Source organism: Callithrix jacchus, chromosome 16, assembly GCF_049354715.1.
Source record: "Callithrix jacchus isolate 240 chromosome 16, calJac240_pri, whole genome shotgun sequence".
NCBI classification, from domain to species: domain Eukaryota; kingdom Metazoa; phylum Chordata; class Mammalia; order Primates; family Cebidae; genus Callithrix; species Callithrix jacchus.
Genome location: NC_133517.1, coordinates 30611650 through 30639478, shown reverse-complemented (window position 1 = coordinate 30639478; position 27829 = coordinate 30611650). Strand labels below are relative to the sequence as shown.

Below are 27829 nucleotides of genomic sequence, written 5' to 3'. Positions count from 1 at the left end.
TAAAATTAAGCCAGGTGATAAATGGAGTAGTCTGAATTCAGTGATCACTAAGGTTTGTTCAGTTCTAATATTTTTCGACAATAGTGAAATTTGAGACTTGGACATTTCGGGGGAATTACATTAAGTCAGCGAAGAAAATTTTAAAAGGGTAAAACAACATCTTTCAGAGGTAAAAACAGTACCAAAATCAATTCTGTCCCACTCTGTCTCCAAACTCTGGGTGACTTCACTCTTAACAATTCATGGTTGTAAAGTTTCATTTATTTTTCTTTATCTGCTGTATAAGATCTCCAGCCAGGCCTTTTCTGACCATGGAATCGTGGCAACATTGGGAGCAGTTTGGCTTCCTGCAAATTAGCTGGAAGGGTGAAACCCAAGCCGTCAATCCAGCCCACAATAGCAGAGTGAAATGTTAGGCTTTGGTGCTTCAGAGATGCTGAGTGCAAGATTTATTTCTTCCAGTTTTGTTGGCAAAATAGCATTCACAAACAAGTGCTTGTATGTGCAATCCATCAGAAGTTCAATCTACAAATATTTGCCTACTGACTATGCGCTGGAAAATTCAAGAAGCAGAAGGTTCAGTGGTGAACCACACAGACGAAGACCCTGCTCACATGGAACTTTCATGAACTTGGTGTGGGTTGCAGAGTGGAAATAAAATCAGTAAATAAAATAAGTGGAAATTATCAGTTGGTAATTTCCATAATGGACACAATACAATGTAGGCTGATGGGGGGAGTGAAGGGCTGTAACAGTTTGGAGAGGCCAGCTGCTATGGTAACAATCTCAAAGTCTCAGCAACTTAAAACAGCAGAGATTCCTTTCTTGCTCCCACTCTGTCCCATTGGTTGGATGGGGAGCTGTGTTCTGGATCATTGTCATCCTCTCTGGAGGGCTCATTTTCTGAGGCACTGCTGATTATTACTGTGGAAGAAGGAAAAAGGGTGAAACACACAGTGGGATCTGAAAGCTTCCACCCATACTTAATTTGCCAAAGCAAGTCAAATGGTCACATCTCATGTCCAGGGTGCAAAGAAGTACAATCTTACTTTGTGCCTAGAAGGAGAGAGAGAGAGGATCTTTGTGAGCAGCCATCATTACTACTACAGCCAAGTCAGCAAAGACCTCTGAGAGGGTAAGGTCTGACTGATGTGTAGCCAGTGGTGCTAAAATCAGGACAAACATGATTTTAGCTGTGAAAAGATCCTGAAGAGGGAACAAGCTTGACATGTTGGAGTAACAGGGAGAAGACCAGTTAGCTGGTGAGTGAGGAGACAGAAGAGGTGGAAAAAAGAGGTCTGAGAAGTGCAGTTCCCTCTTAATTGGTCTTCCTCTTTTGTTCCCTTATATTTTATTTCCCACAAGGAAGCTAAACTGATCTCATTAAGATAGAAGTTAGTTTATGTTTAGAAGTTAGTTTAGAATGAAGTCGCTGCTGCTAACCCTTGCCCTCAAAGTCTGCAGGAACTGATCCCTGAACAATGCATTATAAGTGGACACAGTGGGGGTAGCATGGGCAGTTAGGAGATCATTATAGTCAACTAGGGAAGAAATCACGTTGGCTTGGCCTAGGGTGGTCATAGTGGAGGTGGAGAGGAACTGTTTGGGGAGGAAGAATCAATAGATCTTGCTAAAAGGTTGGAAGAAGTAGGAAGTAAAAGAATCAAAAAGGACATTGACATTTTTGGCTGAGCAGTGGGTGTTCTGAGAAGGAATCATGTTCTGAGAAGGAATACCAAGGGGAATTAGTTGGTAAACCAAGGGTTTCTATTGGGCCATGTTAACTTAGAGTGGACTATTAGACAACCAAGTGGAGGTGTCAGGTAAACAAATGTCAGAATTGAGCTCAGAGAAGACGTCCTCTCTTGGAGCTGGAGATACTGATTTAGGGGTAGTATTAGTGTTCATTTACCTGTTGGCACTCTGATTCATTTCCTGCTCTTTCCTGCTCTACTCTGTATGACTTGAAGATGAGTGGATACCAGGAGAGTGGGATGTGCAAGGTTGACCCATGCAAATTACATTTCCCAAGTTTCCTTGCCAACTGGCCTCTGGGAAAGTTTGGTCAATAGAAGACACTGGCAAAAGACTGCAGTACTTTTGCCAGGAGAGGAAAAGCCAGAGTATTTTCCCCTTTCTCTGCTCTGGGCAACATCTCTCGCATGAATTTGCCTCCTCTGTGGTTAAATTCCCACCAGGTAAGCCTTCCTCCATGGCCCTAGCTCCTACTATTCCTAAACTCTCAAAACTCCACTTTCCCCTTGGTTTCTCTACCCCTAGGGAAGCATCAACTTCCCGATGTTGGTATTCTCTGAGTCATCTCTCTCTCTCTCTCCAGTTTGCCCTTAAAACTTTTTCAACATTTTTGCACTGACTGGTATTAAGTTCTTTTGCGCTACCAGGTGTGGGTTCTGTTTTCCTTCCTGGAGCCCTGGTGATGACACAGGAGTGAACAGCATGTAGATGGTATTAAAAGCCATGGGACTAGATGAGAATATTTGCAAAGGTTAAGTACAGTAGCACCCCCTTATCCAAAGGCATTACATTCCAAGACTCCCAGTGGATGGCTAAAACCATGGAGATACCTAGCCCTATACTGTGTGAAGTTGCTCGTACAAATTGGGTCATTTTTTTTCATATCCAACCAATTCAGAGTCAAGGGGGCCAGAGAGAAAAAGAAGGTATGGCATATGACATTGTTCCAAGAATGTAATTCTCTGCAAGACTGCCTGCTGAAACTGCCTGTTGTAACCCGAAACTAGTTTTATCATCAGCTACTGAAACAAGCTGCTATGTCTCTAAGACTAGTTTTACCCAACACAGTCCCTCACCAATCAAAGCTTGTCAGCTCCCCAAAACCTTACTGCGAATGAACTTTCTTGAAAAGTAGTAGGTAACATTTCGCCTTTTAATAAAACCTTCAACTTTGTCTTGTTCTTTGTACATATTGAAGACCACCCAGTTGAGGTGCATTCCTTGAATTTCAATTCTTGCTTCTCATATAAAACATTTTATTTTATTAGTTATTTGAGATGGAGTCTCATCCTGTCACCCAGGCTGGAGTGCCGTGATGAGATCTCGGCTCACTGCAACCTCTGCCTCCTGGCTTCAAGAGATTCTTCTGCCTCAGCCTCTTGAGTTGCACTACAGGCATGCAACACCACACCTGGCTAATTTTTGTATTTTTAGTAAAGACAAGGTTTCACCATGCTGCCCAGGCTGGTCTGAAACTTCTGACCTCAAGTGATCCACCTGCCTCTGCCTCCAAAGTGCTGGGATTACAAGTGTGAGCCAACTAGCCTGGACTTAAATGTTTTAAACTTAGAGATTCATGTCTGATTTTATTTGACTTCAACAACTGTATAAACTAGGTTTTTTTCCTACACTTACATATATATGATAAAGTTTAATTTATAAATTAGGCACAGTAAGATATGAGCAACAACAATAATAAAACAGAACAATTATAACAATGTACTGTTCACAATTTCTCAGGGAGAAGATTCATTTTGACCTTAGATCTTAGCAACCTCAGTATACAATTTTTCTCTTTCCTTATAAATTTGACAACTTTCATCTTTTCACTTAAAGGAAGCACTTTATGGCTTCTCTTTGGCATATCTAAATTACCAGCATCACTACTCTTGCACTTTAGGGCCAGTAAGCAAAATAAGAGTTACTTGAGCACAAGCACTGCAATACTGTGACTGTTGATCTGGTAGCCAAGACGGCTACTCAGTGACCAAGCAGTGGAGTGTCTACATGATGGAGACATGGGACAAGGGGAAGCTTTATGTCCCAGGTGGGAGGCAAAAAAATAACAGGAGATTTCAACACATTACTCAGAACTACATAAAATTAAAAACTTAGGAATAGTTTATTTCCAGTATTTTCCATTTAATTTTTTTTTTTTTTTTGAGACAGAGTCTGTCACCCAGGCTGGAGTGCAATAGCACGATCTCAGCTCACTGCAACCTCTGCCCTCAGGGTTCAGGCAATTCTCCTGTCTCTGCCTCCTGAGTAGCTGGGATTACAGGTGGCTGCCACCACGCCTGGCTAATTTTTGTAATTTTAATAAAGATGGGGTTTCACCATGTTGGTCAGCTGGTCTCAAACTCCTGACCTCAGGTGATCCACCTGCTGTGGGCTCTCAAAGTGCTGGGATTACAGATGTGAGCCACCATGCCTGGCCCATTTAATATTTTTGGACAGCAGTTGGCCTCAGGTAACTGAAACTGTGGAAAGTGAAATTGCAGGTCTGGAGACTACTGCAAATAGAGAAGAAGGATGGTCCTGGGCCTGCCTTCTAGCAGTATATCTTTTTAGATGAACCTGATTCACTGTTTAGCACTGGTTTGCCATGTTGGCAGATGCTTAGCAGAGAACACAATCTTTCATTTGCAAAGGAGGAAAATTCCCATAATGCATCACTGACACATTTTGGAGAAAGTTAATAGGTAGGTAAAGTATCCTCTTCCACCTGGTCATTAATAACATAAAATGTGTACTGTTTTTAAAATAGAATATAGTAGTTGGATGGAGGAGTAAGAACTATTTGATTATCAGGAAGTATCTCTGTTATCTTGTTCACAATGGGAACAAAACAGCAAATAAAGCAGTGAGTCATTCTCCCACTTGTAGCTTTGTCCCAACGTCATTGAAAGCATGATTTTTGCCAACCTTAATTACTTTCTACTTCAGTAAATACCAGAATATGCTTGAATTCCTCTGTCGAGATCAACTGCAGGGAAAAGCAGTAAAGAGGGTAAAACTGTAGATAATATGGCTCTATGTCAGATCCAGAACCTAGAGATCATGACGTTTCCTTTTCTGATACCTTTTCCTTTATGCTTTTAGTATCTGTTATCCGTTTTTTAATTTTTTATTTTTCCACTTGGCTCAATTTTTTTCATGTGTAAGATAAAGATAATAATATCCATTACATTGGCTTGTGGGATTCAATGAGGTAAGGGAAGTGATGAACATAGCACTATATCTGGCCTCTGGGAGATCCTCAGTAATCACACCTGGAATCCTAGCACTTTGGAAGGCCGAGGTGGGAAGATTGCTTGAGCCCAGTAGTTGATGCCAGCCTGGCAACATAGTGAGACCCCGTCTCTCCAAAAATATTTTTAAAGAAAATTAGCTGGGCATGGTGTCATGAGCCTATAGTTCCAGCTACTTGGGAGGCTGAGGTGGGAGGATCACTGGAGCCCAAGAGTTGGAGGCTGCAGTGAGGCATGAAGGCACCACAGCACTCCAGCCTGGGCAACAGAGTGAGATTCTGTCTTAGAAAAAAAAGATAGTTAATTCATTCTCCTACTCAAATGCTTTCTGAGCACTTTTCCAGGCACAATTCCAGTCCCTGGGAAGAGACAGACAATAATGAATAAGTTATATAGTCATGCGCTATATAACGTTGTTTGTGTCAATGATGGACTGCTTGTAAGATTATATTACCATATTTTTACTATGCTCTTTCTAAGTTTATGTAAGTTTAGATACATTAATACTTAATGTTGTGTTTCAATTGCCTGCAGTATTCAGTATGGTAACATCCTCTACACGTCTGTAGCCCAGGAGTCATAGGCAATACCATATAGCCTAGGCATATCACGGGCGATGCCATCTAGGTTTATTTAAGTTCACTCTATCCCATTCATACAACAACAGAATTGCCTAATGATGCATTTCTCAGAGCATATCCTCATTATTAAGTAATGCATGTGTGTCAGTGAAAAGGTGACATGTGAGCAGAGCTGAAGTTGGTGAGGGATTGAGCCATGGTGCATGGGGGAGGGAACCAGGGCCTTGGGGGATCTGGGAAGCATTGCAGGCAGAAGGAACAGCGAGTGCCAAGGCCTAGAGTGTAGCCAAGGAACTGGTGAGCTGGAGAGTAGAGTGGTGGGTAGTCAGGGCCGTATCCATGGGCCAGATTGCATCTGTACAGCCTTGTAGTTGTTGTGATGACTTTGGGGAGCAGGATTTTGAACCAAGATGCGACATGATCTGACCTATGGTTAAAATGGGTTCTCAAACCTCAGCAGGCATCAGAATCATCAGGAGGTCTTGTTAAAATACAGATTTCTGGGCGGGGCATGGTGGCTTATGCCTGTAATCCCAGCACTTTGGGAAGCCGAGGTGAGCGGATCACAAGGTCAAGTGATCGAGACCATCCTGGCCAACATGGTGAAAACCCGTCTCTACTAAAATACAAAAATTAGCTCGGCATGCTGGCGCGCACCTGTAGTTCCAGCTACATGGGAGACTGAGGTAGGAGAATTGCTTGAACCTAGGAGGCAGAGGTTGCAGTGAGCCAAGATCGTGCCACTGCACTCCAGCCTGGCACCTGGCAACAGAGCAAGACTCTGTCTCAAAATAAAAATACAAATTTCTGGGCCCCAGTCCTGGAATTTCTGATTCTGAGAAACTCGAGGGTGGAACCTGAGAATGTGCATTTCCAACAAGTTTCTTAGGTGCAGCGGCTGCTGCTTGTGCAGGAACTTCTTTTTGAAAAGCAGTGTGTCAAAGGGATTGCTGTGATTTTGCCTGGATTACCATGTTGACAATAGGCTGATTGGAGGTGAAGAGATGGACAAAAACACAACAGGGAGACTAGTGAAGCTATTGTGGAACTCAAGGAGAGAGACAATCACGGTGAAGTGGTTGGATTCTAGAGAGCCAGGGTAGCCTCAAAGTCAGGAAGCACAGGTAAATACATAATAAGTGGTCTGTTGCTATTACATTACAATATCTGATAACATGATATAATCCGTGTTTTCAGACTTTATGGCCACCCTAGTTTTTGAAGATCTTAGCAACAAGATTTGCTAACAAATCCTGGGTGACCCTCTCTTCTTCTCCCAGATGGCCACACACTCCATAATCCTTTTCTCTTCTCGGGATATCAGGAACTACTGTCATTATCCATTCTCTCAATCAGCCTTACTTCTTTTTCTTCACTCCTTTAGCCTTTAATATTATACCTTGTCTGGCTTTATATTGTTATATATATATAGAGAGAGAGCTATAGCTATAGCTACAGCTATAGATAGAGATAGATATCGGCTTTTGCCTTCAGTTCTAATTGTACTGAGGACCTAGATTATGTTTGATTCACTTTGCCATCCCCACCCCACATACCCTGACATCTCCCCACCCCCTTCTCCTCCTCACCCCCACTACCACTACCCTTCTTAGTAATAGCCCAGTTCCAAACATTGCATGCATCATCAGATCTTCTCCACTTCTCTGTGAAATTTGGTGGGATCCCATATATTTGGGACATTCAGCCAAGCAAAACAAAACAAATGACCTATGTCCTGTGAAAAGTCTAAAGAGAATTGAAGTAACTAGTTGTCCATAGATACTCGTTAAACCTTGGGCTTGTACTTCACCTCCTGAAGTCAACAGAAAGTACTCTGATGAATTTATAGTTTTCTTCGAGATACATTTTAGCATTTTGCAGATAAATATTTAGCATGTAAGCAGGGAGCTGATTCGTGTTTTTTCCCTTTGTTCTTTCAATATTTCTGCCATTGTGCCACATAATCACCACGCTGGATCCAGGCTGTCCCTGAGATCAAAAACTACCCTTTTTATGGCCCATTCTCCCGTTTATGTGAGGGAGGCTGGGCTGTAAACACGGTATGAAAAAAATTCTTATATGCCATCTTGATTGCTAACATCTGTTCAAATTTCCATTCATAAATTTAAAATTCAGGCTTCTGTAGCCATCTGTTTTCTCACAACAATCTGAAAAGAAGAAAAGCCCAAGGCAGATGTGAGGGTGGGAGAAGAGCTTCTGCCCGGCTCGGCCAACTTTTGGGAGTTTTTATTTGTTTTTTCTTTCCTCCCTAGCAGGGTAGGCGTGACTTTTCTCCCTTCAGGGTGGGATTTCAGTCCCCGTGACTCAGTTTCCTGTTATACAGTGGAATTACAAAACGGCTTTTATCTCGCTCTCCTTCTCAATTTCCCCCTCTCTCTTCCCCGACCCTGTCTTTCTGTCTGTTGCTCTCTCACATGTATGTGCACACATGTGTGCATATACACTCACAAAAATGCCCATCTATGAACAAGAGGCAGGAACTGAAATCTTTCTGCTGACTTTCTTAAAGTTGCCCAACAATCTCAGCGGACCTGGTGAGCTGGAACCCACTGCTTGCCTGGATCATAGGCAATTTTCTGACTTGCTGGGCCTCTCATTGGGAATTTCTCCACGGATTACTTTGGCATGGCTAATGGATATGATTTGGCAGCTGCAGGATCCAGATGCCAAGCCAGGCAATGGCCCTTTTTTATTTTGCTCTTGGCAGTGTCATCTATGTCTAAGGGACTGAGCTTCTTCTAAAGCCACCTGGCTTTTTTCCAGCAGTGCTGTTGCAACAACTGTGAAATGCCTTCGAAAGCTGACATGACATTTTCGGGGCCTGCTGGGCTACAGTACTCTCTTAAATGTGACCTAGCTTGGGATTTGCTTTTAGCATCAAATACTTTTTTTTTTTTCCAGTTTACACTGAGAAACAAGTTCTTAGCAGACTACATGCAAAGTCTATTTCCCATCCTAATGTCCACTCTGAAAACCTCAGCACCATGGATCAAAGCTCCACCCATCCCAAACTTTAGTAACAGTTCTGTATGCAAGCTGGTGGTTTGTGGGATCATCTTGCTGGGTTATATATGCTCATTTTCACTTTACTCTGACATTGCATTTATATATAACTCATGACCTATGTCCTAGGCCTTACTGTGTGACAAGTCATTTAACCATTCTCAGCCTGACTTCTTTAAATTTCAGTGTAATAGAAGATATCGATAACTTACCTCCCCTTGCTTGCTAGTGGATGGATCACTGGGGTATGAGGAAGGGCTTGGCAGGTACTGCTGATATGGGAATACTTGATTTATAAGTTAATCATACTACTGAACAGATTTATCCCCACATCAGAGCTGCCCCAGCCATTGATTTCATCAGGGCCTCCTATACTGTCACTGAAGCCTAGGTCAGGGTGTACCTCCCCTCTCTGCTCTCTGTATCTTTCTTCTGTCCTCATCCCCTACTCCCTACATTCTTCAGGGCTCAAGATTGAGGAGTACTCAGAGACAAGGTAAATGGAGTCGAGATGACAAATATCTGGTTTTTGGTCTTCTTTTCCCATTCCTTCAGACATCATTAATTGATTCTAGTATGCTCTCCTGCTAAGGTCAACCTCAGAATTCTTCTCCAGACATAGAGATCCATGCAGCCACAAGTAATCAATTGGAATTGGGTTGGGAGATTAAACCTATCCACCATCTTCTGCCTAGAGGGACACTGGTCTTGGAGCCACAGTGGTTCTGAATCAGCCATGGTGTGAGTTAAATAGGTTTGGTCTACTTAAATAGGTTGGCCTAGGAACCAAACTCAATCTATAGTACTGTTCTCGGGGGAAACACATTTATAATTTGAAACATTAGCTTACAAGGGAGCTTTTGGAAAGCCACTGGTGCATAAATTGGAGTTCATCTGTACTTGGTTATGGGAGGATGAGAGTGACATGGGTAGAGGCTGAGAGCACAGACTGCTTGGCTCTAATCTTCTAAACTCTATGATGCTTGTATAGCATTTATTGTGTGCCAGGCACCATTATAAATACTTTTTATTTAAAAAAGTACTTTTTCCAGGCCGAGTGTCTCATGCCTATAATCCCAGCACTTTGGGAGATTCAGGTGGGCAGATCACTTGAGGTCAGGAGTTTGAGACCAGCTGGCCAACATGGTGAAAACCTGTCTCCACTAAAAATACAAAAATTAGCCAAGTGTGGTGGTGGACACCTGCAATCCCAGCTACTAGGGAGGCTGAGGTGTGAGAATCACTTGAACCCAGGAGGCAGAGGTTGCAGTGAGCCGAGATCGTACCACTGCACTACAGCCTGGGGGATTGAGCAAGACCCTGTCTCAAAAAAAACAAATTATTTTTTACAAATATCAACTCATTTTTTCTACATAATCTTCATATCTTAACAGTTCCCTTTGTGTCCCAATTGAGGACAGGAGTTTTCTTCTGCAGGTTTGTGAAAGTCCACAAATTGATCTTGAAGATTTGAAAAGTCAACATAATCAATAATTAAAACTAACAAAGAAAACTTAGCTCAGAAAAAAAATCAAGATTACCTTAGAAGAAGAAGGTGTGGGGGAGACAAAGGAGGAGGAGGAAAAGAGGAAAAAGAGAAAATGTTACATACATACTCACCAAAGTGTTTAGCCTCTGAGTCTTTTGAAAACTGTAATTCAAGACACTTGTCTGGATTACCTGCATGGGGTATAAATAGATTGAATTCAATCAATGTTATTAAGGGTCTTCTATGTGATAAATACTATGCTAAAAAATATACTCAACTTATTTGTGTTTAGTGAATGAGACGATTTCTGCTATTATAAAATGTACTGTCTAGTGAGGCTGGCACTAGCACTTTGGGAGGCTGAGGCAGGAGGATTGCTTGGACCCAGAAGATCAAGACCAGCCTGGAAAACATAATGCAACCTCGTTGCTACAAAAAATTTTAAAAAGCCAGCCGTGATGGTGCATGCCTGTAGTCCCAGCTACTCTGGGAGTTGAGGTGGGATGATCATTTGAGCCCAGGAGGCAGAGGCTGCAATGAGACATGATTGCATCACTGTACTCTAGTCTGGGCAACAGAGCAAGACCCTGTCTAAGAAAAGAAAAAAAGTACTATCTGGTGAATAATAGACAAATGTGGCAGACTGATAAATATCTTCCCATTTATTCCATCTTTTTTTTTTTTTTGGAAAGAAAGAAAAAGGAGTGAAGGAGAGGAAGAAAGAGGAAGAATAAGAGGGAGAGACAAAGAATGGGAATGTAGCTTTATTCTAAAAATGGGTATTAATAATGGCCGATCAGTATTTTGTGTATTTATGGTGGAGAATGTATATTTTGTGTATTTAAAATGGAGAGCTCTATAAATATTTATTGAGTTTACTTGTTCTGGATCTGAGTTGAAGTCCTGGATATCCTTATTAATTTTCTGTCTCGTTGAGTCTAAATCTCTTTATGGGTCTTATGTATCTGGGTGTTAGGATCGTTAGCTCTTATTGTTGCATTGATCCTTTTACCACTATATCTTTGTTGCTTTGAAATCTATTTTATCAGATGCGAGAATTGCAACTCCTGCTTTTTATTTATTTATTTTTGCTCTCCATTTGGTTGGTAAATCTTTCTCCATCCCTTTTTTTTGAGTCTTTGTGTATCTTTGGATGTGAAATGGGTCTGGATGTAGCATACCATTAAGTTTTGGCTGTATCTTTTGATTGGGGGATTTAGTCGACTTAAATTTAGGGTTACTGCCATTTGATGTTAACTGGCTATTTTATCCATTCGTTGATGTAAATTTTACTATATGTTGATGCTCTTTACTTTTTGGTATATTTTTAGAAAGGCTAATACTGGTTGTTCCTTTCTATGTATAATGCTTCTTTGAGAAGCTCTTGTAAAGCAGGCCTGGTGATAATAAAATCTCTGAGTACTTGCTTGTTCATTAAAGATTTTTTTTTCCTTCAATTGTGAAGCTTAGTTTGGCAGGATATGAAATTCTGGGCTGAAAGTTCTGTTCTTTAAGGACGTTGAATATTGGCCCCCACTCTCTTCTGGCTTGTAGGGTTTCTGCTGAGAGATCTGCTGTAAGTCCAATAGGCTTCCCTTTGTGGGTAACCTGACCTTTCTCTCTGGCTGCCCTTAGTATTTTCTCCTTCATTTCAACCCTGGTGAATCTAACGATTATATGCCTTGTGGTTGCTCTTCTTGAGGAATATCTTTGTGGTGTTCTCTGTATTACCTGGGGTTGAATATTGTCCTGCTTTGCTAGATTGGGAAAGTTTTCCTGAATAATATCCTGAAGAGTATTTTCCAGCTTGGATTCATTCTCTTCATCATATTCAGGTACACCTATCAAATGTAAATTAGGTCTTTTCACATAGTCCCATATTTCTTGGAGACTTTGCTCATTCCTTTTTATCCTTTTTTCTCTATTCTTGTCTTCTTGTTTTATTTCATTAAGTAGGTCTTCAACCTCTGATATCCTTTCTTCTGCTTGATCAATTCGGCTATTCAAACTTGTGCATATTTCGCCAAGTTTTCATGTTGTGTTTTTCAACTCCATTAGTTCATTTCTATTCCTCTCTATATTGTCTACTCTTGTTAGCATTTCATCAAACCTTTTTTCGAAGTTCTTAGTTTCTTCACATTGGGTTAGAACAAGTTCTTTTAACTCCCAGAAGTTTCATATTATCCACCTTCTGAAGCCTACTTCTATTAATGGCACGCAGTCCTTTTCCATCAGGGCTTGTTCCATTGCTGATGAGGAACTGTAATCCCCTGTAGAGGGAGAGGGGTTCTGATTTTGGGTATTCTCAGCCTTTTTAGGCTGGTTTCTTCCCTTTGCTATAAACTTATCCATCTGTCCTCTTTACGATTACTGCCTTTCTAGTTGGGTTTCTGAGTGGATGTCCAGTTTATTGATTCCCAGTGCTGGAATCCAAGCAACACACTGCGCCGGCCAAAACAGTAGCTTTAAGACTGATGGTGCTCTTCTGCCCGGGAATCTCCTCCCGTTTACTCTGCACAAAGAGCTGCCGCACCGAGGCGCCGGCAAAACCGCTGTGCCGTCCACAAGAGTAGTGCTGGTGACCCATGGGGCTCCTCCACTGGGAATCTTCTGGTCCGTGAGCAACGAAAATTCGCCTGAAAGTGTGGCGTCCTCTCGTTCTCTGCGCTTTCATTGGGAGCTACAATCCTGAGCTGTTAGCAATCAGCCATCTTGGATATCTATGATCTTTTTATTCCATTTATTCCATCTTTTTTTCTATTAGTAATAAAATATCTAAAAGTCTTAGCTGTGTATATATGGCTGCCAAGCTAGAAATGACTTTTCCAAATATCCTTTGTGACTAGGTTTGGCTATGAAATTATGTTTTGGCTAACCAGGTGTAAGCAGAAGGAATACATGCAATTCCCAGGTCATATTGTTTAAAGAATCTCCCTGCTCCCACTTCTTCTGTCCCCATACCATATATTGGAATGTGGAGATATGGTGCTGGGGTCCGTCTCCTACCACATGATAAGAACAACACTCTAGCAGCCTTTCTCAACTAGGATTCCTGTAAGAGAATTAAACCCTCCAAAAAACGATTTAAGTAATTCTTATCTATACTATTCCAAGGATGGTATAAAGCGATACTATTCTAGATGCATAGAAGAAAAATTAATTTATAATTATAATGGAAGCCTTAGAGCATTTAAGCTTAATTCTCTCTAGAAAATTCCACTGGAAAAGGCTTATTGAGAATAGAAGAGCAAGAAGATGGGAGGAAAGTGGAATTGTGGAGCAACGTGGGACTCAAGAGACTTGAGATTCAGAAAGCCGTGAGATGTTGGGCAGGTTGGGTTCAATCTGAAAAGATAAATAAGAACGCTCTGGTTATTGTATTTGGCATAGTTTTTTGGCTAAGAGAGACTGTTTGGACAGAGCAGAAGTGGCAGACCCAGAGAGAACAAACTCTCAAGCAATGCCAGGGGCACTTCTCCCATGTGCTTCCTGCCCAGTGTTGTCCCTGACCCTTCTGGGTTAAACACCCCTCTTATCCATGAACCAAAAATTCAGACTGCCATGGAATTAAGTGTATGTGAAAAAGAACTGCCAGATCAAATGCATATTAGCAAACGACTGGCCTTTCTTATGGGAGACACATCTTTCCCCCAAAGAAAAATAGCTGTAGTTGCCAGAAGAGTGGGTGTTAATAGACATCTTGGAGTAATGCTGTATTCTGGGTCCTATTGGGTTTTTTCTCTCCATATGGTAACTTTTCAGCACCACAATCCAACCATTATCTCCCTTCCGTAGTTCTTACTAGTAGAAACAGAACACACTAGATGTAGCTAGCAGTCAGAAGATTTGAATTAGCACTGGTGCCCAAAGTACAAAGCCCCAACATCACATGCAATTCTTATAATCCCTTGTAAGGTGGGGAGGTATCAAAATAGGTTTTAGGCATAAGAAATATGATGGCCAGAAAAATTTAAATAACTTGGAGAAAGGCACAGAGCTATTTAGTGATAGTCTGTGTAACTCCACAGCTAATACTCTTCCTATTGCACCATGCAGTCTCTAGTACTGAATAAAAATGGTCTCTGTGGCAGATAAAATTCTTGGCCCCAGGTTTTCACCACTCCATCTATCCACACTCTTTACAAGTGAGTTTATAATTTGTCCCACTAAAGGCATAATGGACTTCCCTGTCTATTGACTCTAGACTCAGCTACATGACTTGCTTTATCCAATGAATGTGGGTAGAAGTTACTACGCACCTACTCTAAGCCTGGGACTTAAGGGGAACCACAATTTCTGCCGCCTTCTGGGCTTCTGCAACTGCCATGAGAAAAGCATGCCCTGGAGACTCACTTGCTCAAAAAGGATGAGAATGTCCCTTAGGTATCTGCTTCCCTTTTAGCTTCGGCCCCAGAATGAACATACATGGAGAAGACCCAAGCCCAACCTACAGGAAGGAAATGAGACCAGACAGACCTGCAGATTGAAGCAGAGCAGCCCAACCAAGTCCAGTCTAGATCAATCCTGGTCAACACACAGACATGTAAACAAGAATAAATAAGTATTGTTTTAAGACACTGAGTTTTTGGGGTGATATGTTATATATCAGTAGTTGGTTGAGATCATCTCTGAAAAATGTTTGCCATTGTGGAAATATATTGCACTGTCCTGAAATTGGAGGATAATACTATTCTGCTTATAATTCTTGAATGGCTCCCTGTATGATTCCTTTGTGGTAGTCTGTACCCTAATTGATCTCTTAATTTTCTTGGAGTTGATCCTTGCCTGATTGTCCACTTCATCTCCTCCTCTACATATCCATTACTTGAAGTCCCACATGGGTCGTGCTGTTTTACACCTCCAGGTCTTTGTGTACTGAATGGCTCCCTGTATGACTCCTTTGTGGTAGTCTGTATTCTAATTGATCTCTTAACTTTCTTGGAGTTGATCCTTGCCTGATTGTCCACTTCATCTCCTCCTCTACATATCCATTATTTGAAGTCCCACATGGGTCGTGCTGTTTTACACCTCCAGGTCTTTGTGTACTCAGTTCTGTCTTCCTAGAATGTCTTGTCACCTTCTCTAATTAATTCTAATCATTCCTCAAGATGAAGTTGAAACATCCCCTCCTCCAGGAAACTTTCTCTGTCCTCCACTGTGACTTAGATTCCCCACTTAGATGTGCTTTCCTATAGACTAGCCTTTATCACACCATATAAAAACCAAATACTTGAAATTCTGGATTTATTTTGAAGGTACAGCCAATGTTATTTAATGCCTTAGATGTAGGTGTGAGAGAAAGAAAGGAGTCAAAATGTTACCATAGCTTTTGGCCCGGGCATCTAGAAGGTTGGAGTTGCCAACAGATATGAAGAGGACTGCAGGTGAGACATATCTGGGCATGGTAAGTTGGAAGAGATGTCTATTAGATACCTGTTTTAATTTGTTTAGTGTTACTATCACAGAATACCTGAGGCTTGGTAACTAATGAGGAGATTTACTTGGCTTATAATTCTGGTGGATGAAAGAGTCAAGCTTGGGCAGCTGCATCTGGTGAGGGCCTCAGGCTCTTCCAACTCAGGGCAGAAAGCATAAGGGGAGCAGGTGTTGCAAAGAGATCACACGGTGAGAGAGGAAGCAAGGGAATTGAACTGAGGAAGACACACTTTTTTTTTTTAATCCACCAGCTCTCTCAGGAATTAATCCATTCCTAAGAGCAAAATTGTTGCCCCAGAGGGCGGGCAACAATCTATTCATGGGAGATCACCCCTATGACCCAAACACCTCTCATTAGTCCCCACCTCCCAACACTGCCATATTGGGGATCATATTTCAACATGAGGTTCACAGGAGACAAACTATATTCAAACAATAGCAATATCCAAGTTGAGAAGTGAAGTCAGCAGTTGGATATACAAGCCGAAGGATAGGATGGAGAAGAGTACATTAACTCGTTCAAGGTATTAATACATCGCAAATGCTCTGTGAATATCTTCCAAGCCCTAAAAATCTGGCGATTATTTTACTCATTTTAAAATGCAAACTAGGTACTTCCCAAATGCCCATCAACAGTAGAATGGATGAATAAATTGTGGTGTATGTGTACAACTTAGTTATACTGTATAGCAATGAGAATGAATGAACCACAGGTATGCACAATAATGGAAAATCCCTAATGCCTAGTGACATTGCAGTCATCATATTACTTAAATGTTTGTGGTGATTCAGGTGTAAGCAAACCTATTGCATTGCCAGTCATATAAAAGTATTACACACCAAATTATGTACAATACATAATTCTTGATAGCAATAATAAAAGGCTATGTTACTGGTTTATGTATTTACTATACTATAGTTATTATCATTATTTAGGGTGTATTCTTTCTACTTGTAAAAAATAACAGCCTAAGCGGATACAGAAGAAGGCATTGTTGTCATAGGAGATGACTGCTCCATGCATGTTATTGCCCGTGAAGACCTTCCAGTGGGACAAGATGTAGAGGTAGAAGGCAGTGATATGGATGATCCTGACCCTGCATAGGTAAAAGAGTTAGCTATTATTATTTATTGAGTACCTAGCATATGCCAAACTTGCTAGGAACTTCTATAAGTTTAATTAAATCTAATTCTTAAAGTAGGTTTTGTTATCTCCCATTTTATAGATAAGAAAATGAATGCTCAGAGAGGTTAAGTGATTTGCCTGTGGGGATACAGCTAATAAATGGCAGAGGCAGAGTTTAATTTCTAAGTTGTCTACTGTAAACCCCTGCTTTTCAAATGTTTTGGCTAATGTACTCCCTGGCACATTTCTGTAACATTAAAAAAATTTTTGTAGCATCTTATAAATATTGACATTTCAAGATACAACTGTTATTATCCCTCTTCTAAATGTATCTAATGGAATTTAGATTCTGCAATAAGCAGATACTCCCCATGGTACACTTAAAAAATGCCTGGAAAAACTCTTAAATAGTCAGAAATTTTGCACTGTTTCTTTTCTTCCATAAAGTTGTTTTTCTATCCCAATGATCTCCATTCTGGGTTCTATTGCCCAAGTTTTTATGCTTCACAATGTTGATCGCCCCATCATAGTTCTCCACCACAAAAAAATACACATTAAAATTTAATTAAAAAATTTTTTTGTCCACGTCCTGAATGTTAAAATTTTGTGCTGAATTGAAATATCATTATGATTACTAGTATTATATGGTTTATTAAAACAATATAAATAAATGTTTAATAAATAATTATTGAATACAAGAAGCAAGATATTGGAAGTGAATCTTCCAGAGGTAGATGAGGGTCATGGGTACTGATGGAACTTAGATTAAAGGAAGTGTCCCTTGGCTTGACTCATCTTTTCTTCCTTTCTTTAAGAATGTCAAATATTGGCCCCCAATCTATTCTGGCTTGTAGGGTTTCCACCAAACAGGTCCATTGTTAGTCTGATGAGTTTCCCTCTGTAAGTAACTTTGCCTTTCTTTCTGGATGCCCCTAACATTTTTTCTCTCATTTGCCTTGAAGAATCTGATGATTATGTGTCTTTGGATTGATCTTCTTGTGGAGTATCTTACTGGAGTTCTCTGGATTTCCTGAATTTGAATGTTGGCCTGTCTTGCTAGGTTGGAGAAGTTCTCCTGGATGATACCCTGAAGTATGTTTTTCAACTTGTTTTATTCTCCTCATCTCCTTCAGGTACCCCAATTGTTGTAGGTTCAGTCTTTTTACATAATTCCATATTCTAGGAGGTTTTGTTCATTCTCTTTTATTCTTTTTTGCTCTATTCTTGTCAGCTGGTCTTATTTCAGAAAGACAGTTCTCAAGCTCTGAGATTCTTTCCTCCACTTGGTATATTCTGCTATTTATACTTGTGATTGCATTATGAAGTTCTTGTGTAGTGTTTTCAGCTCCATCAGTTCAGTTATTATTATTTTTTTTTATAAACCAGCTATCCTGGGTATCAGCTCCAGGATTGTTTTATTATGATTCTTAGCTTCTTTGCATTGGATTACAACATGCTCCTCTAGCTTAGCAAATTTCATTATTACTCACCTTTTGAAGGCTAATTCTATCAATTCAGCCATTTCAGCCTCAGCCAAGTTCTGTGCCCTTGCTGTGGCCCTCTTCTTCTGGACCACTTGTATTCTCCACAGCTGGCAGGCTGGAGCAGCTGAGTCCACTGAACCATAAAGATGGTGGTTGTCTCTCTCCAAGGCAACCTGTCCCAGGGAGATATCAGAGCTCCATCCATAGAGCCCTGGCTGGAGTGACTGTAGTCCCTGCAGGGAGGACCAACCCATGAAGGAGAATGGATTGGGGTCCCACTGAAGAAGCAGTCTGGCTGCAATATGGCAAGGCAGCTGTGCTGCATGGTGGGGGACCCTTCCTCTTGTGGACCATCAGTATTATCCACAGCTGGCAGGCTGGAACAGCTGAGTCTACTGAATTGCAGAGATGGTGGCTTCCCCTCCCTCCAGGAGCTCCATCCCAGGGAGAGATCAGAGCTCTGTTCATAGAACCCCTGCTGGAATGGCTTAAGGAGGTCCTGCCCAGTGGGGAGGAATGAATTGTTGTCTTGGCTCCCTGGATTCACCCTCCTTCCTAGAGATGGATTTCCTGCCTTGCTGGAAATCCTGGGGCGAAAGTATGTAAAACTTCTGTGTCTCTTTGTATGTGCCTGAGTGGCTGCTCTGCTAATACAACACACAGCTCTGTGTATCAAACTCAAGGCCCAGGTGGTGTGGACTCACGAGGGGATCTCCTGAGCCGCAGGTTGCAAAGATTCATGGGAGAAGCATGGTTCCTGGTTTGCATAATCACTCATCACTTCCCTTGGCTAGGGGTGGAGGTTCCTTTGTCTCTGTGCTGCTTTTAGGTAGGCTTCCCAGCCCCATCCAAATTTTTTTCATTCTCCATGGGCCAGTGGTTTACCTAGTCAATCCCAATGCAAGAATCTGGATACTTCAGTTGAAGGTACTGAATTCACTTGCCCCTTTTAATTCCTCTCTGAGTGCTGTGGGCAGAGGCTTCTAATTGACTATCTTGGAATTGATCTCCCTGCAGTGAAGTGTTTTAAGCAGGAAGAACACATGATATTGGAAAATCAGCATAGCACGGTGGTTCAGAAATAGACTCTGGAGCCAGGCATATTGCTTGGCTTAGAATTCTGGCCCTGCAACTTACTAGTAGCCTCTCTATGCCTTAGTTTCCTCACAGTTTAAATAGGGATAAAATAATATCTACTCTATAGGTCAATTTGTGAGGTTTTAAAATTCTTGGAATAGTACCTGGCTCATTATACATGCTATAGACGTGCTTATTCAGTTAAATAAATAAAAATGTCTTTGGTAAGATAACTGAACATTGTATGGTCTAGTAGAGGATGCTGACAATAACAAATAATTAAAACATTTCATGAAGTAAGCATAAAAGATAGCGGTAATGCAAAGATGAGAATCAACTCTGCTTCCAGTGATTAGTGTGAGCAGACACATGTCACTGGACTTAGAAGCTTAAAGCCTAGTGTGGGAAGCTGACATGAATGGTAAGCAGCCAGAGTGCTTCTATAAGCAGGATCCCTATTCATTCCTCCTCACTGGGCAGGACCTCCTTAAACCACTCCACCAAAGGTTCTATGAACAGAGTTCTGATCTCTCCCTGGGATGGAGCTCCTGGAGGGACGGGAAGCCACCATCTCTGCAGTTCAGTAGACTCAGCTGTTTCAGCCTGCCAGCTGTGGATAATATAGATAGTTCACATGAGGAACGGTCCCTACAATGTAGCACAGCTGCATTGCCAATGGTAAAAAATGTTAGAGGTATAAGTAAGAGTGATTAATTTCAGCTTGAAAGCAAATGGGGAGGTTTCACAGAGAAGAACCCAGCATATTGGTTGATTGCTTGGACTTCAGAATCAGGACAGCTCAGTTTAGAATGCTGACTTTGTACCTCACTGGTTTTGTGATTTGACCTCTCTAATCTTCCGTCTCCTTTTCTGTAAAATGGGCAAAAATAATAATGATAATGATATGTAGCTCATAGGACTGATACGAATTCATAGTTAATACATCGGAAGTCTGAGCACAAGGCACTCAATAAATGTGAAGCTATTATTATTATTACAAGTTGAAACTTGGGTGGGAAAAAACTTTGTTGGCATTAAACATGAGAAAAGGCCCAGAAGTTGAAAAGCATCTGACATAATTAAGAACAGGAAGTTAATGCCACTTAAACTACAGTCACCACTGTCAGTCAGTGAACAGTTTTTACTGGTCCATGAACAGGTAAGTATAGAAATTGTGAGTAAGCATTTAGAAATTAAAAACAACAATCAAAAATTGAAAAACTAATTTTATATTTTTGGCATACTTATACACTTGTAATAAAAATTGGGCTTGTAGTTTTTATCTTTTTTCTCATTTGCGAGCAGGTTTTGAATTGTATTTTACAGAAATAATGGTCTGTGTCAGATTGGAAATAATAAAAACTTGTCTTTTACCCTTGATAGTTTGAGAAAAAAGTAATTCAGTGGGGCTGGATATGGCATCCGAGAGATGATTCTGGAAAGGTGGGCCAGGGTCATGTTTATGACGACCCTCCAATGGGATCACACTTTATTCTGTGGGCAACAGGGCTAGTTAGATTTAGAGAGACTGTTAAGGTGAGTGGACTTTGCACATTTTGTGCGTGTGTGTGTGTGTTCCCAGTGAACATGTGCTTTTACATTCTTTTTTTTTAATTAAAAGTTCTGTTTTGGTTTTTAGTTAAGAGGAGAGACCGGAACTGCTCAGTGTTTCACAAAGATAACTGTTTGCATTTGATAAGAGTTTCGTTAAACAAAGGAATTTGCACTTACCAAAACATAAAGCATTGAAAACACTGAGCACATACTCTGTGACCAGAATGCGTGTAACTTGTAGAGATAAGCCACCCCTGGTAATCAGATGAGTCTCCTTTCTTCTTGGGCACCCTCATAGAATTAAGGCACACACGAAAGAGAAAAGACTCTTTCTGATCCCTCAGTTCGGGTCATCTTCCCTGCCTTCCATCATCACCGCCTAACAATCCTACAAATGGCAGGATGGGAAAACGGTTTAATAATCGCTTCCCTTTGGGAAGCGTTTGACAGCTCAGAAAGCATGGCCTTTACTCAGGCTCAGAGACAGACAAAAAACCTTTCACGCTTTCCTTTCAGCTTTGCAGCCCCGTCCTTCTCTACCTGCACGGGTACCCAGTGAGGAAGCACAGGACCCTTCTGCCAAGCCCTGTGCCTTCTCAGGCCTCTGCTGCTCGCCTCGCCTGAGGCTGCGCTTCTGAAAAGCACTCGGCCCTGGTCTCCGCACCGAGTCTGAAGGCAAAGCCCCTGCACCAAGGAGTCTGGCCTAGGGGCTCGAGACCCAGGGCTACACTCAATTTTCTAACAGGAACCACAGCCCAGAAGCTGAGGAGCCTTCTGGTCGATCCGTGGCCCTGAGGTCGCCCTCGGAGACCGAGTGAGACACCCACCAGGCGTTCCAGAGGTGGCGCCCGACCCGGCCCCGGAGTCAGTCCTTCGCCCCGCCTCTCGGCCCGCCGCCTGGCTGGCAAGCAGGGCTGCAGTCCCGAGGCAGCGCGGACGGCCCCTGCCTGGTTAGGGGTGTGGCCGCCGCCAACGTAAGACTAGGCCGCGAGCCCGGTCCTGGGCACCGCCTCCGTCGCCGCCGTCAGAGCCGCCCCGTCAGGTGCGTGTGCCGCTGACCCGGCAGTGCCCGCGGGCAGCTGGGCCGAGGCCTTGGAGCCTACCCGCGGCGGGCGGGCGGGCTGAGGCTGGAGCAGGCCTGGGGAGGGAGCAGAGGGGAACTGACTTCCAACAACGCACATTGGTGGGAGTGACGGGAGGACCTGGCTGGCGGGCGGCAGGGTGGCAGCCTGGGGCTGCCCCTTCGGTGACGCTGAAGGCACCCAGCCTAGAAATGGGGAAGCCGTGAGTGACGTGGGGTGGAGGAGGTTGTAGCGGAACAGCAGCAAGCACAGCCCTCAGCAGTGCTTCCCAAGGCGGTTTCCCTTCCCCTCAGCTCCAGGGTTCAGCTCCAAGCTGAACCTTCGTCCAGCCTCTGCGAACATTCCTGGTCCCCCTGAGCCTCCAATGTGCTTTATGCATTTCGTTTGCGGTTCCTTTCCCATTTTACCGTGTACTTTCGCTTTTGCTGCGTCTAGTTTCTGCTACTAGACACTCCTAGAATCTAAGTTCCATGAGGGCAAAGTCCCATCTGATTTAGGACTCAGAGCTACTCAATAAGTAATTGAATGAGTACCTACGCCATAGAACTGAGTGAATTAACAAATAAGTGAATGCGTAAGTAGGAGATCGAGCTGAATGAAGCAGTGCATGAGTGAAAATAAAGATACGTGAAGTGGAAGCAGTGGGAGACGTACATAGGCTTACAAGTCCTATTTTCTGATACCTTTCCAAAAAGTTGTGTACATGTCGCACTTTTGCAAATGGAACATTCTGATTGGGACCACTTAAAAAGAGTTCTATTCTGTTAAAATAACCTCTGGAAATGCCCCATTTTTGGTGGACGTGGCTATATGTGTTTGCTTAAAACAAAATGTGCCTAGAATTTTTTTTTTTTTTTTTGCTTGTGTTTTGTTCACTTCCACTTTGGACGTTTAAGGAATCATCGTCACTATAATATTATTTCATGTATTTCTTAAAGATGAGGATGACTTTAAAGGCAAAATCACCTGACTCCAATTTGTTTGTGAAACCAGGCATTTCTTTTGAATTCAGAGTTGTTAAGGATCTTGTCTGTTTTCCTGAGACAGATGCTGGCTGATTTGCAGGAGACTAAAGAGAGGGCCCAGAGAGACATTATCTGTTTGTACACAAAGGCTTAGCAAATAGCTTTAATAGAGTTGGTCACTGCAGCAGTTCTTAGTTTCCAGGCCCAGGTTCCAGAAGAGCTGGATGACCTTGGATTTGCCACTTGATCTCTTTAGGTTTTAATTTCTTAATCTCCAAAATGTGGCTGTTTAGCTAGGGACCTTTCCTGAGTTAAACCTCTGGGATTCGTTTTTATCAGGGTTAGAAGATGAAATTACAGATGATTTCATGGAGTTCTGCTTACTTCACCTGCCCTGTTTGAGATTCTGTAGCATTGTGTCTCTGCTTTCTTCTCTACTATTTACAGCTCATTCCCTTTCTTCTCCACATCTGCAATAAGAGAACCTGGGAGCTCAAGATAAGTATAATATATCCTAGTCTGGTAAGGAGAAAAGAGGGTAAGAGTTTCTTCTACATTGTCACAGGCTCTTGGTCCTGGGTCTGATTTGTTTCCAATGCATCCCAGTCTGACAATGCCATATATTCCCAGTATACCTGGGAAACTGCATCATTATTTCTTGGCATGCATTTGAGATTAGTTATCATAGATTACATTTTGAAGCTGGATGGACCTTGGAGATTTTTTAAAGGCACTTCAAAAGTCATTATACATACGTATTTAAATATTTTTGCATGTTACATTTAACAGACACAAAGTTCCAAATGTGTTAAGTAAAATGAAATAAATGTTACCTACTTCAGTTAATCAAGTTTATAAGGAGAAGTGGAATAAACGTGTGGCTTGTTGAAAAGGGCCAACTTTCTCACACTCTTTTCCCAAAGAGCTAGTTATGAGTTCATGTGTCATACAGGCATGGAATGTTACAAAGTTGATATTTATGGGGCACTGACCATATACCGGGCACTGTTACATTTAATCTTTTTACTTATATTGTCCCATTTAGTTGTCGCTATGTACCTAAGAGCTAGATACTATGGTAATTCCTATTTAACCTTCTTAACTAGAAACAGTACTTGGAAAATGGAAGAGTTAGGACTCAAAATTCAAGCAGATGGAAACAGGTTTCTTGCAGAAACAAGAAAATCCTGCCAGGAAGACTGCGTGACTTTGAAGTATGTGGTTTCTGTGTGTGTTCAAGCATATATACAAACTCTGGGTTATCTGGGTAAATGAATTTAGAATGGGAGCACAGGATGAAATGATTGAGACTGAATTATAGGGGAATTTATTGTTTTATCATTTTGAAAATTATTGAATTTTATTGAGATTCTGGGAGACTCTGATACTTTGACCTAGGTGCCCATGCACCTTAATTTTAAATGTGTTCAGACTTACCAATTTAGGAAACATGAAATGAGTGACATTGAGAGCTGTCATCAGTAAATGGCACTTAAGGGCTTTGAACCATGAGTGCCAAGTAGTGTTGTTTTTTGGACTAGCTTTGTGCTCTTGGTAAGGCACTGCCTCCCAACCTCCTTTTTTTTTTGAGACGGAGTTTCGCTCTTGTTACCCAGGCTGGAGTGCAATGGCGCGATCTCGGCTCACCGCAACTTCACCTCCTGGGTTCAGGCAATTCTCCTGCCTCAGCCTCCCGAGTAGCTGGGATTACAGGCATGCGCCACCATGCCCAGCTAATTTTTTGTATTTTTAGTAGAGACGGGGTTTCACCACGTTGACCAGGATGGTCTCGATCTCTCGACCTCGTGATCCACCGGTCTCGGCCTCCCAAAGTGCTGGGATTACAGGCTTGAGCCACCGCGCCCGGCCCCAACCTCCTTCTTTATAAGACTAACAACCTCTAGTGTAGACAAAGAACAATGCCTACATCTGTGTAATCCAGAGACAAGAATGCAAGATGGGTTTCCAGAATCCTTATAATTAATTGATGAGAGCAAAAGAGGAAAAGAAAGGCCCATAAAATAAGTGGGAAATTATTTTGTTTCTTTTTTGTCAGCCAAGTTTAGCCCCATGGAAAGCAGAGACCAGTTGTGGCCGCCTGAAAAACCAAGAGCTGATGCCAGTTTGATTTAGCTCAGGAGGCTGAAACTTTCTGCCCTGAAGGCTGGTGTGATGGAATAGACCTTCCCATTGCTCACAATATTATGAAAAAAAAAAAAAAAAAACAAAAAAAAAAACCAAAACCAAACATTAAAGCAACAATTTTTATTACTTGGCCTGAAGCTAGAGCTTTAAAATGTACTTTCTTCTCCCCCTACCCTCCCTAAACCATTTAGCTTTTAAAAACAAATAACCCATTCATGTGTTTGTTACAGTCACATTATTAGTTCTCTTTATTCCTGGGCCTGTTTCTTTAATGCAGCAAAGTATTTGGAGGGGTGTACTTCTGGATCTGTGGAATTTTCCTTTAGTTATTATTTTATTCAGAAAATATTAATTTCAGTAACCATTTATTGAGGGTGTACTATATGCCAGATAAAGATGAATGAGAACAAATATAAATAGGAGAGTGACCCAAACAATTGCTCCACAGGGTAAAGTGGAAGTAGTGGCCACTTACTCTTCTGGGAAAAAGGTATGATTGGAGCTTAGGAAGACTTTGCAGAAAAAGTGAATTTTGAACTGTGTTTTAAAGCCTAAAGACCAAGCAAAGGGAGAAGGGTATTCCAACCATGGAGAACAACAATAGCAAGGAAAAGGAGGCAAATAAGAACATGGCATTCTTTGGGAGTTGGGAGCTCTGTGTGCTTGTGGTAGGGAGGTCTGATAAGGCTGGGGCCAGACAGTGATGGTCCTTGAATTGGTCCTTGAATGTCATCTTATTTAAACTCTATCACAGTCTAGATAATCCTTTTCAGTATTATTTTTGTTTTGCTTTGTTTTTTTGTTTTTTGAGAAAAGGCCTCACTCTGTCACTCAGGCTGGAGTGCTGTGGCAAGATCTCGGGTTACTGCAAATTCTGCTTCCCGGTTCGAGTGATTCTCATGCCTCAGCCTCCTGAGTAGCTGGGACTACAGGTGTGCACCACCACAGCCTGGCTAATTTTTGTATTTTTAGGGCTTCACCACGTGGACCAGCTTGATCTCAACCTTCTGGCTTCAAGCTACCTGCCCGCCTTGGCCTCCCAAAGTGTTGGAATTACAGGTGTGAACCACCATGCCTGGCTCTTTGCAGCATTTTTAAGCTGAATTTTAAGCAGAGGAGTAATATGATTGGATTTTCTTTAGAAAATAGCTACAGTAATAATGTTTTAGAAGAACTAGGGAGGGAAGAGCCAGAAGGCCACAGGAAAATGAAGATGCAGTTGCCATAGATATAGTGAAATAGGATAAGGATCTAAACTAAGATAGGTTAGAGAGACTTTTAGATAACAGAGCAGGATTTGATAACTAGCTGGAGGATATGAGAAATATGTTGAAAATAATCTGAGGTTTTGGAATTGCTTAACTGGCTGAGTGGAGATGCCACTAATAAGGGTAATAAATATAAGGTGAGGAAGAAGTTTCGAGAGAAAGACAATGAGTGAGTGTAGGTAACTGGAACGTCCAGGTGGAGATCCCAGGATATGTAGCCTTTTCTGTAGCTGTGCTGTGATGTCACATAGTCAAGACCTCAGCCAAACATTACAATAGTACCTCAGTCTAAAAAGACACATCAATTTAATAACTCACTTAAAAATATATCTTACTTATCTAGTGACCATTACATTATATTTCAGGTAAGTTCTTAGAGAGCTCTGATTCTTGTGTAAGTGCCAGTGAAGGAAAAAAAAGATTGGAGACTCAAACAATGAGGGCTTATTATAAGCTGCCAGGAGAAACTGAAAAAGAGAAATATAGACCAGAGTGGTTCAAAGGAACAAAGATAAGGAAATGGCAGGAGTGTTGCAGAGAGTAGTGGTTTCTAAAGACAAAGGTATAGGCAGGTATGGAATACAGAGAAGAAACTTGAGCTGGTGCTTCCAAATAACTATACTTCTTCAATGGTAAGATATCACAAGCTTGATTTCTCATCTTATTCAGTTTGTCAGGAAGACACAAACAGGAGATTGTTCAGAGGTGTGGGTGCTGGGCAGAGGGCTCAATCTCATTTTGCAGAGAAAGTATTTGGAGACTTTGAACTAAGCAAAGAGTAACAGGGAAAGTAAGATAAAAATGAAATGGGTAATGATTTGGAGAAATTTTTCAGAAAATTTAAGTAATTCTATGACAAACAGGTGTTACAAAGAAAAAGGTAGATTAACGCAGTGGTCTTTTGGTGTAGTGGTATCAGTCTTCCTTGGTAAAAAGATTTACATAGCACCTTATATTTAAAAATAAATTTTACATTTGATTGTTACAGGAACCTAGGAAGTAGGTGCAGCCAGGCATTATTATCTTTCTTTTATAAACTGAAAATCTGGCATGAGGGAGGCAACAATTTGTCTCATGGCTCAGATGGCTCAGATCACTTGGCTGGCAGAGACTTAGAGCCTTCTGACTTTGGGTCCATTGCTTTGTCCATTGTATCAAAGCCTTGCTTAACCTTGGAACCTTGGCCTTTTGCAGTGTGTCCCCTCCTTTCCTTACCATATCACATCACGTAAATGTAAAAGTAAAGCAAATGGTATTTGAAGACCAAACTCACCTGAAATATAATGTAATGGTCATTAGATAAGTATGATGTATTTTTTAAGTGAGTTATTAAATTGATGTGTCTTTTTAGACTGAGGCCCTATTGTATGTTTGGCTGAGGTCTTGACTGTGTGTCATCACAGCACAGCTACAGAAAAGGCTGCATATGCCATCTGCTTTACTTTTACAGGCAGTGATGTGAAAGGATCCTTAGTACCAATTCTACTATATACAATAGGGATGTTCATGAAGGGTTATGTATAGACAGTATCTATGTAAATAAAATGACACTTTCAGTGCAATAGGGGAGTTCACAATATAAAAGTGTTAAG

General features: G+C 41.6%; 1 protein-coding gene and 1 long non-coding RNA gene across 4 annotated transcripts in view; one reads left to right on the top strand and one right to left on the bottom strand.

Annotated features, from left to right (window-relative positions):
- Positions 1-261: 261 nt before the first annotated feature.
- On the bottom strand, positions 262-21730 carry LOC118148332 (uncharacterized). Its single transcript, XR_004735106.3, has 3 exons — positions 21605-21730; positions 10232-10291; positions 262-924 (listed from the first exon to the last, which is right to left on the bottom strand). It is a non-coding gene; the product is annotated as an uncharacterized LOC118148332 (long non-coding RNA).
- The window catches only part of CPQ (carboxypeptidase Q), a 557221-nt gene continuing 551064 nt past the window's right edge, over positions 21673-27829 (top strand). For 2 of the 3 annotated variants that reach the window (XM_035276584.3, XM_078352659.1), the window contains exon 1: positions 21673-21819. The gene's annotated coding sequence lies outside the window, so the exon portion shown is untranslated. Of the gene's footprint in view, positions 21820-23271; positions 23347-27829 lie in introns of all 3 variants that reach the window. The other variant, XM_078352658.1, reaches the window with a different exon arrangement.